The sequence below is a fragment of the Tauraco erythrolophus genome, chromosome 9 (assembly GCF_009769465.1).
Source record: "Tauraco erythrolophus isolate bTauEry1 chromosome 9, bTauEry1.pri, whole genome shotgun sequence".
NCBI classification, from domain to species: domain Eukaryota; kingdom Metazoa; phylum Chordata; class Aves; order Musophagiformes; family Musophagidae; genus Tauraco; species Tauraco erythrolophus.
Genome location: NC_141473.1, coordinates 21,861,468 through 21,870,892, shown reverse-complemented (window position 1 = coordinate 21,870,892; position 9,425 = coordinate 21,861,468).

Sequence of the window (9,425 nt, the reverse complement as noted above, 5' to 3'; positions counted from 1 at the left end):
TGAAGCTATTGTTTTATTCAGAAGAAAACAATCTATGTCAGAAGAACTTCCTGAAACAGGCCTTTTAAAATTTTTTTTCAAATTTTAATTAAACAGAAAATTCATATGCTAAGTTGTAATTGAACAGAGGAGCTATGTGCTTCCTAACGGGCTTGAAGAGTGCACACAGGCCCTTGCAGGTAATGAATCGGGTGCTCTGTGTGTTGAACGGCACAGGGACAGGTTCTTCCTCAAATTCATTTGTTAGACCTTGTTTTAGATCCTGGCTCAATAGCAGACTATGGTTATTGAGGCCTAATTGCAAAATCAAAAATGTAGGCTGCTCTTTTGAAGTTTCTGGAGTGCCTGCCTTTTCCAGAGACTTGGAATATTGGGTGAGGTCCTGAGCCTGCATTACTGCATAGATATCAAACACTTGGGCTACTGGTCTGTGAAGAACTAAGTCTGGCACCATGGGAGAGATCCAGGCAGCAACTGTCTGCTTCAGGGGATTGATTCTGTGCTGGTAGAGTTAGTGGAAGATATGTTGCTGGCTGAGGCTCAAATCCTTAAAATAGCAACAACTACTGTGAGGGCAAGAGGATCCTGAAGTCGGGTCCTGCCAAAAAAATGAAGGTGAAAGTGATTATTTGTAAGGCCTGGCTTTATAAAGCCTCACATCTGTCACAGGGAGAGTACCTTGCCTGGTTGTTTTGCTCAATAGAAAAGGTGCCACAAGACCTCCCTCTTTGCATTGCCCAATGTTTCTGTTCCCCTCCTGAGCTGTGCCAATAACCTGCAGGATCAGCCGCCCAGATAACTGACCCACTGAGGCAGGGATGCTGCAGCCACTGCAGCGCAGCACAAGAACCCTGCTGTCACTTCACACCAGGAGGGAACCTCCACCACCCTGCTCCTTTCTGCACAGGGACCCCAAGAAGTAAGTGCCAGGGAAGGCAGGTAAGGCAAGAGGACAATGCTGTGGCATCTGGGCTCAGATCCGTGGGAGAGTAACTATCAGCCTCGGGCAACCAGGTTACGGGCAATGTGGGATGCTCTTTAGGGCAGCAGGATGAGCAATGCACTGATTGTGTTTGCACTGCAGGGTTTGTTCATGCCTGAATCCCAGGAAGCCACCTTTCCCCTGCAAAGAGAGAGCATGGAGTCCCCATGGAGCTGTTGCAGCTGGGAGAGATGTCTGGCCCTCACTCTGCCTGTCCATGGTAACCACAGGAGCAGCAAGCACAGCTTGCCAGGACTCCCCTCTTCCCACTGGCAAGAGCAGCCTGGCAGCCCCCTCTCCTCTGGGGAAAGGGGCAGCAGTCAGCCTTCCCTGCTGAGGAGCCCTGAGCCAGCTCTGGCTGGGATCAGACGAGAATCACAGGCTGCAGTGGTCTCCTGGGTGTCACCAACAGTCTGGTCCATGAGCTCCTTTCCCCCTTTCTGATAGAAAGACCACTCTGTTCACCCCATGCTGTGATTTCAGTGGTGCCAGTGCCACTCCGTGTAACACAAGTTCTGTCACTGGTGCATGCCTATGCCCGCATTAGTGGGCCTCTCTCTCATACTTGTACCTCTCCATGCAACTGTGTCTTGTCTGTTCCTTGTTAACATGCTGTCATGTATATGATGTGTCCTAGAGTAGGGCAAGGCAATTATTTGTCCCCAGCAATCGCTTGTGTGTAATTGTCAATAGTGTGTTTAAGCTGGTTGAGAAATAACATAAATAGAGTGAATGGTAAGTTCATATAGCTTCTCCTTTCAGATCTGTGTGTCACGCGCCTGTCATAGACCAGAGCGTGGTTTTGTTCGTATTCTTGGGAACAGAATTAAGACTCAATACGGAGTCAAGCGCCAAACAACTCTATTTGAGAAAAAGAAAGGAAAACACAAATGTAGAGACAGAGAGAGACAAAGAAAAGAAAGGAAGAGTTAGAGGATAGCTACCACCATGGAGTTGCGGCGTCCTAACAGTCTGACTTGTCCAGTGGGGGAACATTCTGTCAACAGCCGAAATGTTCCATCCGATGTCGTGGGTCAATGCGATGTTTTGAGTTGTTCTTAAACATTCCAAAATGTTCTGTTTGTTGTTTCAAGATGTTCATTAACATTCTGAAATGTTCCATCCAATGTTGGTCATTTCTGTTCTTTTATTTGGGTTCCTTATTACATATTAATTCTTCTTCCAAGAATCACTTAGCATATTCTGGAAGCTGTTTTGCTTAATCCCACCCACCACCCAGCAGTGATGCGCATGCCCAATACCATCTCTCGGGGGTCTTTGGGGTCTTCAGTGGTCTCCAGGCCCCCCTGTTCTCTGGACCCTGGGTCTGGGCACATGCGCAGGGGTTAAGTTTCTTAGAATTTGTTCCACTCTCAAGTTCATCAGAAAACAGGAGATCTCTAGCTCAGTTGGTGATTTTTCGTTCCAGCAATGTTCAGATGGACATCCGCAGTTGGTGGGTTTTTTTATTCTAGCAATGTTGAGACAAATATCCGATATGGTCCCTTACAAGTGTGTTGTCAGGCCTCCCATCAGGAGCTGGCATTACTCAGATGATATATGTCTCATAGGGAAAGTAAAATACTTTTTCCTTGATAGCAGATGCATGGCTGTGTTTTCTTCCAATTTGCGGAGGATCGCCTTCCAAACCGCTGTGTCTGGGAGTGGAGCCCCTGTCTTGCAGAAGACAACTGTGCCTTGAGGTGGTTAAAAATCTTCAGGAGAAGGTTTGGAAAAGTATAAGGTCCTCTGAAGAGATATCACACTGTGGTTATTTGTGTCAGCAGTCGCAGTGACCAGGGTCTGAGCCCTGCTGTGGTGGGTGCTGTGTGTGCTCTGAAGGGGAGGCTGCCTTAAGGCACTCTCAGATCCAGCCAAGGGAGAAGAAAGCAGTAACCATGGTGTCAAAACACCAGTGAGGCATGGAGAGACTCATTGATGTACGCAGGGAGGGGCACAGCAGAGATGTCTGAAAGCAGGCTCAGGACTCTGGCAAGGGCAGCCCCAACCAGCTGTGGCCACTAGCACGGAAGCTCCCGGCTGCATCTCTTCTCGGTGTCTCTCCAAGAGTATGATGCATTTGTCTCAACAATGAGCAGGCCTAACTTTTCATGTTTCAAAGGAACACATAAATCCCCAGAGCCCCCCAAAACACAGCCCAGGCTTCTGGAGTTACCTTATCAACCGTATTTAGTTTACCAGTAGATGTCAGTCAGGACCACTTATAAGCCTTTGCACCTACAGACCCTTTTCTGTTCTGTTTTCAAAGGAGGTCGGTAGCAAATCTCCTATTTGTTTTACTGAGAGAAACTGAGACACAGAAAAATTACTTTCTCAGTGGCAAAAAGACAGAAGCAGAATCCAGGGTTTCCAAAACACCCTTTATGGTACTAGATCCTTCCACCCAAGTATTTGTTGCAAACTTTGCCCATCTCTGGCAGGTTACAGTTCTTCTCTCTCCAACCTTTAAGCAGGGCTAGCGCAGATTTTGCTCATTTTTTGCAGTCTTGTGAAAAGTCTTTAGTAAGTGCTAGTATTAGCTTACAGCTGCTGCTGACTGGTCAGCCTTTATAGCACAGGAAATTGTTGGCTGGAGGCTGCCTTGCCTCTGCTCATTTTACAAACACATTATAGCAGGGATCACTTATAAAGAAAAGATCAACATCAGGGAACAACTATCAGTATTCATAGAGTTTATCAGTAACAAGGGAAAAGGTAGGGGAGAAGCCAGCATCATGTGATGAGCCAGCTGATAACAAACTCAGATGAAGTGCCATACTGCCCTTTTGCTGGTCGTGAAAGCCCTGATTCAAGGCCTCCAAACCTGAAAGCAAGGAGCCTGGCACTGGGAGAGCAGAAGTAGGAGGAATTCCAGTGAGTGCCAGGTCCAGCCCTTCTCCTGAGCTCAAAGGCCAAGGGATACATTAAAAAGAATATACCAGGTTTTGGAGAGATGGCAGAATTCAACACTTGAGGAACTGACTAAGGAGCCTTGCTCATGGCCCAATTTCAGAGGTGGCAAATGCCGGGCACAGCTCATTGCCAGCCAGCCATGTGGTGGGTGGCAGAAGGGTGCCAGCCCCCAGGGTGTGGTGAGTTAGGGCCAGCCCTGGCTGAGGAGCACTGAAGGAGGAATGCAAACGCTCAGCTGACAAAACAATGTGGGTGTTCTATGATGGGTCTCCAGCCTGAGCTCATGCCAGGCTTCACTGAGCCATGCTACAACAAATTACCAAGAGAGCTCATGTGCCTGGCAGTGACAGGACTCTAAGGCAGAGGGTGTCCCAAACCAGCTCCGGATGCTGCTGTACCCTGACTGCTGCCATCCCTAGAAGATACCAGTCATTTCTCTACTGGCGGGCTCTCCTCAGGGTGCCAGAAGGCACAGTAACAGCCTAAGAAACAGCCCATCAGGGCAACGTGCAAGGCAGGAGCTTGAAGCCAGCTGTGCTTGTGCTGCCTGAGAAGGGGCTGAGAAGCCACCCCAAGTGATCATTTCTGTTGGCTGTGACTACCTGCAGGGTCCCCTTTTTCAAAAAGCATCAGAAGTATCAGCAAATAGCTAGCTCAGGCATAGGAAAACTCCATATACGTGTGTGCCACACACACACATTGCTGCAATGTGTCAAACCACCCAGGTTGTTCAGACACGTCTGGAGTTCACAAAGCAAAGCAAGCTTTGAAATCACGTACAAAGTTTTCTGGGACAAACAAAAGAGCAGAGCTTTTCTACAGTTTCCTGTAGAATAGACAACTGTTAGGGCAATGAGAGATGTCAGCCTTTCTGAGTCCTTTCAGGAATGCAGACTCTTCTGCCTCTAATGGTTTTATCCTATACAGGCCCAGAAGAGGCCATGCCACTAGCCTGCACTCTCCACCATGCAGACATGGAGACAAAGGCAGTGGAAGTCCCATAGCATCAGGCTCAGTGTGTGGGCTGCTTACTGGACCACATTGAGATGTGTGACTGGGAGTTTGCCTTCAAAAGAGGCAAACAGTGATGGAAGGAGACTTGTGACATCCAGCCTATGCCTAGGCTTTACAAGAGCATCAAAGGTGGAGGGGAAGTGCGCAGTACAGCACTGAAAGAGCCGCCTGGATCACCTCCTCTGTATGCTGGACATGCTTTGTTAAAGGACTTTCCAGCTCTAAGTCCATCAGCCTCATTAGGTTTGGCAGGATTTGTGAGAGAGGGCTGAGAGACCTCTCAGGAAGGAAAATCTCAGGGACTATGTTACATGCTTGCCTATTTCTTGCACTAGGGAGGAGAAGCAAGACCTTCGATGAGAACGGCCCAACCTGGTCAACAGATCTGCAAGGCCCTGGTACTTGGATGGAAGTGAGTTGTCTGTGGGCCATGCTCTGGCCACAGGACTGGGCTACGAGAGTCATCAGCTTTGGAGTGAGACACAAGTGGCCTTGGTAAGGGCTGTGCTGCTGAGGATCTGCTGAAAGAAGAGCAGGAGAGAAGGCTGAATCGGACAGCGATCAGTGCAGAGGTGGGCAATGCAGGCACCGGGAGCAGGGAAAACAAAATGCAGCAAAGCTCAATGGTGACTTTATTTTAAAACAGAACCGATTGCACCCACTTCTGCTCTCTTACCTGCGTACTCATGAACACCAAGAGATGTGTCCAATTGGACTGCTCAGAATTTGGGCCCCAAGGCCTGTGTCCAGGTGCTGTGGTCAGGAGTCATCGAGATGACACAGAACAAGGAATGCCAGTTACAGAGTCCTCATGTTTCCTGCATTCTTAGCCTGGTGACCATGGATTGTTTTCACATGTGCCTCTTCATACCCTTCAGAGGAGATGACAAGTGTTCAGTTTCTTATCCTGTCCCTCCTCTGTGAGTCATTAAGATTTACTCCCTTTCCCTCCCAGTCTGAGAGCCTGCAGGAGCTACCCATAAATATGTTGACCAGGAGATGAGCTGCTCAGCTCAGTGCCATAAACACTTGCCTCTCCTGGTGTTACACACCTAGGCTTTAATTTACTCTCCATTCAGACCTATCTTAGCTTTTTTATTATGATCCCCTACTCCCCCTGCCTCTCCTGAATCACTGCCAACAGTCTCCTGCCCTAGGATACCCAGCTGCCCTTCAGTGGTTCCTGGGTAGCTCTGGACAACCTCTGCCCCTTTTGCATGCACTAGTCATGCCCACTGTTATGGTTTGAAGTGGTGGGGAGGTCCGGGTGGCAGAAGCTGCCCATCAGACTGGACTCCCATCCCCCTCGGGGCTTGAGCCAATCGATGCCTCTGCGAATTGCCCTATTTACGTCGGACAAAGGAACCGGAAAGGTGTGTGCCTTGGCCCACCGGCAAGGAGACGGGAGGGGGGGCACGGCCTCCGCTCCCGGCTCCCGGCCGGGCCGGTGCCCGCTCCGGGCCGATGCCCGCCCCGTCAAGGATGGTGGCGGCGGAGCTGCTTGGGGAACTCGGGGAGAGCCCCGCTCCCGGGGTGTCCACCGGGCCGAGTTCACCCAGAAAGGACTGAAATCTAAGAGAAACGGCCACACAGATAAGAGGTCAGTGAAGATGGAACAGAACAACTAGTGCTGCGGCTGAGTCCCTGTTGCGAGCAGCCCCTTGCAGCCGGTCCTCGGTGGAGCAGGCAGAGACCCACTCGCAGCCCGTGGAGGACCCACGTCGAGAAGAGATGCCAGAGCCTGAGTACGGTACGCATCTAGAGTCCGTGGGCTGACCCCCGCTGATGGGGAGGTGCTTTGTTAAAGGAGATGCCTGAGCCTGAGACTATTGTGAATCATGGGCACAGGTCGAGGCGCATTTACGCATCTAAGTCTGTACGGAGACGCATTTAAGGTCGATATGACGACCCACGCCGGAGCGCATTTAAAGTCTGTATGATGGCCCACGCCAGAGCGAGTGGCTACAGCTCCTTAAAGGTCCAGGATTGGTAAAGCCCGCACTTGGGGCAAATCCGATGGGGTAAGGATTTGCCCCCCAGCAGGTAGGATTCACGCTTTCGCCGTGAGTAGGGGATCCACTGGAGCAAGGGACAATGGTGTAAGGACTCCTTTTCCTTTAAGAGAAGCGGCAGTAACAACTTGGAATGAACTGACCTGCACTCCCCCATTCCCTGCCCCCCTGCGCCGCTGTGGGGAGGAGGTAGAGCCGGGAAGAAGAGGCAAAGGCGGGGGGGGGTGGTGTTGTTTTTAAGACCTGGCCTTGTTTTCTTGTTATCCTCTCAAGTAACCGTTTTTGTTTGCTTTTCTCTTTGTAGGTAGCTGTTAATAAATAGTTTTGCTTTAAGAAAACAGCCTCTTTTGCCCGGGACCGTGGTTGGTGGGTGCTGCTCTGTTCCTGTCTCGATCCTCAGCTCTTTTATTACATTTTTCTCCTCTCCACTTTACTGGAGTGGGAGAGCTGCATGGGGTTTAGTTGCCGGATCAGCCTAACCCACGACACCCACTTACATAGCAGTTTCTAAAATAGGAGAGAAAAATTAGGTCTGAAGAGGAGCAGAGCAGTACTGTCAAAAAATTTGAGATGCCCTGGCCCAGACAAACACCAGGCAATGGCTCTACTGAAAGAAATAGCTAAGTATTGGGATGCATCTGAGACCTAGTGGAACATAACCAGTTGGGCAACCTGGAAGGCGAGCACTAAGAGCGCTGGTATAAGTAGTTTAGGAGTCTGAAGCTTTTTCCTGTGACATTAATGGGTGAGCTGTGCACCCAAGTGCTTCCTTCTTTTTGTTCTCCCCTTCATCTATGTTACTGCCCTAGTCCTTAACTCAAACATCTAGTCCAGCCTACTGCTTTGGATTTTCTTTGATAACACTTTCTACCTGGTGATTCCTCATCTTTTTGCCTCGATTTCCCTATTGGTGAATGGGATTCTCCTGTAGTCTGCATCAGAGTAGGGGACAGCTGAGATTTCTGAGCCTCTGCACTTTGCCTTTTTCTTTCACCTAACATGATGCTCTGCCCTGCCCTGGAAGGACAAGGCATGGTAGTTCTCTGTCAAGGTCATATAGCAGTTAGGCATCTAGGAAGGCACAAAGGAAGAGGGAAGTTATGGATGAGACAGAGCTAGTTTCTTACCTCTCTTTCTCCAGAATACATGCTGTTTACTGTCACACTATCTCACATTCTGCTGTTGTGCATTGTTGCTCTGGGGAAGAAGTACACTCTGCAACTCTGGGCATACAGCCACTACTGCAAGAAAGTCTGAATCTGTTTGGAGCTGTCACAACAAATACTAATGGCAGCAGCCCAGGCCTTGGAAGTGGCTAAAAGTTAAATAGTTTTTAGGTATGGCTGGTGGGGCAGCCTGGACTTTGCTCCTGAGGAAGGACATGAAATGTCTGTGTAACATGGTGTATGTCAACATTCATGGCTAGGGAGGGAGCTGACCTCTGGAGAGCTGAGTTGGGAGAGATAAAGCACACTTTAATCCTGTTAACCTCCTGCGGGCACTGAAGCCCTCAAAAGGGAAGCAGAAGGATGGAGTACCCATTCCTGACTTGCAAATATCAATGCAAACTGAATGTGAGGTAGTCCTGTTCCAGGACTTGGCTGGAACGTGTGAGACTCTTGCACTGGGGAACTTGTGTTGCTGCTCCAGCTTAGCTTGGCACTGCGTCTTAGTCTGCAGACCCAAGCTTTGTCCTAAAGGTGTAAGAACATGAGGCAGTCATAGAATCATAGAATCATAGAATGGTTAGGGCTGGAAGGGACCTTCAAAGGTCATCTAGTCCAACCCCCCTGCAAGGAACAGGGATATCTCCAACTAGATCAGGTTGCTCAGGGCCTCGTCCAACCTGGCCTTGAATGTCTCCAGGGATGGAGCATCCACCACCTCTCTGGGCAACCTGTTCCAGTGTTCTACAACTCTCATGGTAAAAAATTTTTTCCTAATATCCAATCTGAATCTACCTCCCTCTATTTTAAAACCATTACCCCTTGTCCTATCACAACAGGCCCTCCTGAACAGCCTCTCCCCATCTTTCTTGTAGGCCCCCTTGAGGTACTGGAAGACTGCTATAAGGTCACCCTGGAGCCTCCTCTTCTCCAGGCTGAACAGCCCCAACTCTTTCAGCCTGTCCTCATAGGAAAGGTGCTCCAGCCCTCTTATCATCTTCATGGCCCTCCTCTGGACCCTCTCCAACTGGTCCATGTCCTTCTTATGTTGGGGGCTCCAGAACTGGACGCAGTACTCCAGGTGAGCTCTCACGAGGGCAGAGTAGAGGGGGAGAATCACCTCTCTCAACCTGCTGGCCACGCTCCTCTTGATGAAGCCCAGGATGCGGTTGGCCTTCTGGGCCGCAAGAGCACATTGCCGGCTCATATTGAGCTTCTCATCCACCAGCACTCCCAAGTCCTTCTCCTCAGGGCTGCTCTCGATCCATTCACCACCCAGTCTGTATTTGTGCCTGGGATTGCCATGACCCAGATGTAGGACCTTGCACTTGGCCTGGT